Genomic DNA, 5,000 nt, shown 5'->3' on the forward strand with positions numbered 1-5,000 from the left:
ACCCTTCAGAAATTGCAGTGAGCTTTAGATATTAGCTGTTAACTGAGAATCACTGGAAACCGCGGGCCCGTGCGTCGTGTTGGCAGTGCTCCATGTGCTGACTGTTTATCATGCTTTGAATGTGGCACTTATCAGAGCTCGACCATTGTAAGTGCAATACGTTTTAGCGCACATTTTCATAAAATGGAAAGATTATCAACATGTGCGATCTAGGAGACATTCATGCAGCTTTGCATTTATACAGTTGGTATTGGGGGATTATATAAATCAACTCGATAATCACTATTCTCTGATGGACTCTCATGAGTTGTAGAGTCACTTAACGTATCGGAAAATCCAAATTATCTGAACCTGTGTTTTTGGTAAATTTGTAATGAAAGGAATACTGCTTACGAGGCATTAATTACTTAGTTTCATTTGTTGAGTGTCATCTCGTATAGTGTCTTCCGAAAATTGTCGGTATAATAAATATGGTGTAAAAAAACATTGTTATATGCAAAAACAAACCAGATTTTAGTTGTGAGTTATAAGAGTACATATTTTTCTAGTACGATGAAGTGTATCATATCATCAGCTGTTTGTATTTATCTTGGTGTTTTAGCGGATAACGTAATTTCAGATTCATTTAGAACTTCTTCCCAGGATAAACGCACTTTCATGTAAGACATGATAAGCGATCGGCAACATTTATAACAGAATATTTGAGATATTTCGAAGGTCAGGAACTTTGTAATGAGAAGCATGTACTGCATGGGCAGAGGCAGGCAAGAAACTGGACCGTAATCTCACAGTGGCAAGCCTCCAATATATACTGGGGATTATATTCCTGCAATATGTTCTAATGGAAAGAGACTCGTGTCATATGAGGTGACTGCTTTTGGTCTGAATCACAGCTAGAAAGTCACTAGAAGTCAACTTCCGGGCCTGGTCAGAAGGAAGAATTATTGACATGATCAGCTGCGCTGCGTACATTATAGGCACCTTAGGACGTCTGAGAGGGGAGAATCGGTAGTGAACGTCCGAAGCCGCAAAACCCCAACGAACATCCATTACTTGTGTACAGTACGTAGGATCCTTCTCTCAAGCTAGACATGCATTCATATGTAATCGTTCAAAAATCAGGTTGATGGGATTTATCAATATTCGACGGCAGTAAAGTAGACCTTTTGTTTGATTATGTACAACAGACATACGGGGAATAATATCAACCAAGAATTCACGAAAATTAAAGTGCCCCCCCCCCCCCCAAAAAAAAAAAAAAAAAAAAAAAAAAATATATATATATATATATATATATATATATGAAAATAAATATTTATTACCTATAGTAAATACAGTATTGCTGTATTATGGTCCGTTTCAAACCTGACAAGAAAAATTCGGTATTCGCCTGATCTTTGAACAGAACTGGGGCAAAATGCCTCGTCAGTGTACAGATATTTCATTTGCATCAAACACTCGTGACTCTTTTATGTAATGTGAGATCGATGTAGCGAAATAACCTTGTACATATTGATAACGCCAGCAGATGTCTGAAAGAGTCAACACTTTTTTAAAGGGCCAAACACGATGTCAAGAATTTTAATGCTGGCCGATTTTCGACCACATGTGACATTGTTTCTGTCTAATTTTCCACATAAGTTATCTGGTATTGCCTGCACGGATAGTTTTCCTTGCATCATTTGCGACTTTATGCTGAAAAGCATACATTTTTGAAGAGAAACCGAGATACGTGTACACAAATATAATGGTTGAACTTTCTGAAAATTAGGAATAAGTCTGTTAAGCAGCTACAAGACCTTGTGGTGATATAGTAAGAAAAAAATCTTTAATACTCACAATTCTTACTGACGCTTATCCTGGAGGGCAAGGGCCTCTCCATCTAAATGAAGTTCATCTCGAAGTGAAATTTCATCCAGAATATCAAAATATTGCATTTGACGAATGGCTCGGTGTCCTGATAAACAAACTATACTAAACTGTTAAGTTGACTCTTAAAGATCATTATATAAAGCAAGAAAATGTGATGAACAACTTGAATTACATTTATGCGGACATTTACACAAGAAATTTTAGAAATGTCTAAGATGGGAAACTGTTTACATTTTGATTACACTTTGTGTGTAAGCAGATAAATGTCATGGTTACCATATCGACGGACCTTTTTCATAAAAGTGCAGGACTGTATAAACGGTTCCTCCTCAATCCAGTAAAAGATGGTGTGAAATTCGCAGACTTAGGGAATAATGTCGAATCTGTATGTATTAATTGCATTGATATTCAGTATTAAGTTTTTGATCAGTATTACAAGTTGATTTTCGAAATGACGTGTGGAAAATGCTATCATAAAAAGTGAAGTATATTACGATTAAGTATACAGCTGTGTACATTGTATCTAAATATATGGCTGTGTACTCTGCACAGCGACATGCATATCTGTGTACTCACGTTTGGTGAACCTGCGCTTGAGTACACGGTTGTGTGTGTACACTGCCTATTGATTTCAGTTTTGTATTCTGTACATAGCCAACTGCAGTGCTCCGCTTGCTTTCTATTCTGCCTGTCTTTGTATACCCTGTTTTCTGTAAAAGAATATGTCTTCTAGTTAAGATACAAGTGTTTGGTAAAAAGTCCAGTAACTCTTAACCATAAAATTTAATCTGTATGATTTTCTCTCCCTCCTTAAAAAAGAAGAAGCTTAGGAACGATGAACACGCCAAACTGAGGAGCGTAGGCCTATGGCAACCAAACTGTGCTTAGTAATTAAGTTTGCAAGCCTGAAGTTATCTCTGACTGTTTGTGTTCCAGTAAACATCGTCTCACTGTATAGTAAAGTCGTTGCCTACTGAGGTGTTGCCTATTATTAAACCCTATACTCTGAACACACATGAATGATGTAACCATTTTGAAGACTGTAAGTTGAACACAATAGTTATTTTAAAGTATAAAATCAATTAAGAGGTTCATTGTTGTAACATGCCTGCATATATTTAAAAAAAATAGTCTCAATGAAGTGGTAGTATATATGGAATGAATGAAAGCCGAAGTAGGATACCGATTAATAAAAATAAAAATAGAAATCAGGACCAGAAAATCGTGCATCTTAAGAGGATTAATGACAACTATCAAATTTAAATGAAACCAGTTGATATTAGTAGGCAACCTGTAGTCATCAATGGGTTAATTTGGCTGTCACAGCTCGGTGTTCAAGCAGTATGCGTTTTAGTCATATAAATGAATGTTATCACCTAATATTTTAAGGTAACCATCACCATAAATTTAGTCAAATAATTTACTTATAAAAAGAGAAAAAAAAAAAAGTTTTGGCAACATTGCCTTAGACTGTGATGGAGTTGGAAGATAAATGCTAATAATAACAAATGACAGTGGATTCGGTCGGCAGATGCACATAAAGAAGGTATTTTGTTATTTTTTTATGGAAGAATTACGTCGAAATTATGTGCCCATTGAATTCACATAAATCAACATCTGGCAACTTTCAAGCGTATATATGCTCCCAACAAGCCGTGGCGAATTGGTGGGTTGAGTCAAAGGAAATCATCCTACATCGAAGGGTAATCAAGTGTCCAAGGTCATAATCATACCGGTGATGATCATACAAACATAGCATGCATAGCAGAATCATAGCATTTGTCTGTGTGAGCCCTAGTTACACCAGAACGCCAACACGTTCCTTCTCGGCACAGTTACATTGCCACCACGGACAAGTGAACTGCTGTAAGATTATGTGAATAAGGAACCCAAAATGAGGCCACCCGTGATGCGGGAGACTTCAGGGTGAGGGGCCAAGGAAGATGAGGGGGCCCGGTCGTTCCTCGCAAAGGGGGTGAGGGGACCAAGCTGAAGGCTCAGAACCTACACGACTTCACAAGCCAAACTATCCCAGGAGATGCAGGTCTACCAGGAGTGTGACCAATATGAAGATGGTACATAAAAATAATACAGAAGTCCTTTAATGAATTATAAAAAGAAACAATGTGCTGAAGGCACCAAAGAAAAACTAAATGCAAATGCCAGAAGGGCTTAAGAATCACTTAGGAATCGCTTAAAACAGAAAAAAGAACTAATATCTAAAATACGACAAATAACACAAACAGTAGGGGTAAAAGATCTTTAATAATAGAAAAGTAAAAAGTAAAAACTGAAGTAAAAGTTCAAATAAAAGACAAGTAAAACGGTAAAGTATGAATAAAAGAAACGAGTAGAAAGACGAGGTAAAAGAACGTAGAACTCATAGTAAGTATAAGCAAAAGTAAAAGCACACATGGTTCAAAGTATAATGTGAAGTAAAACAATGAAATCGTACGTCCAGCATAAATACACCTAAGCAAGTCAACGGGGCAGTACAACCTTGTTTCAGCATCCGAGGTGTAAAACCCAGGCAGGTAAATTCAAAGGGTCAAGTCACAACACAGAGTAGCCACTTCGTTTATTTATTTTATTTATTTATTTTATTTACTTATTATTCATTTTTATTTATTCTTTTATTTAATTCTTTTTTATTTGTTACTTTTTATTTCTTTATTTACCAGTTCTGGACTGGATTTGTTATTTAGCTAACCGGAAGTGGGTTTTGTTGTAAGATGTATTTGGTAGCTCTGTTAAGGTGGAGGACGTCTAGATACTTGATCTGGATTCTGGCTTCGCAGTAAATGTCTAACAAAAAGCCGTGCAGCCTTTATAGCTTCATGCGCTTTCATTGTTGACGTCAGAGGATTGAGGGGGTCTAATGTCTGTATCTGAGGGTACACTAATAAATAGAGGAGTGGTAAAGAGTTGATTTCGTTGCAATATTTGCATTCTCTGGGGTTTAGGAATCTATATGACTAGGAATCCATATGACAGTGACTTGGATGCAGCTGGAATGTAATTACTGGATTAGATTTTTATTTTTATTTGGTAATATCAGGGGTTATATTACCTCACGCGGACGGAGACGTAGCGTTAAAAACAGTAAAACAATAAATAGGAATTATTAC

This window comes from Penaeus vannamei, chromosome 23 (assembly GCF_042767895.1).
Source record: "Penaeus vannamei isolate JL-2024 chromosome 23, ASM4276789v1, whole genome shotgun sequence".
Classification (NCBI taxonomy): Eukaryota; Metazoa; Arthropoda; class Malacostraca; order Decapoda; family Penaeidae; genus Penaeus; species Penaeus vannamei.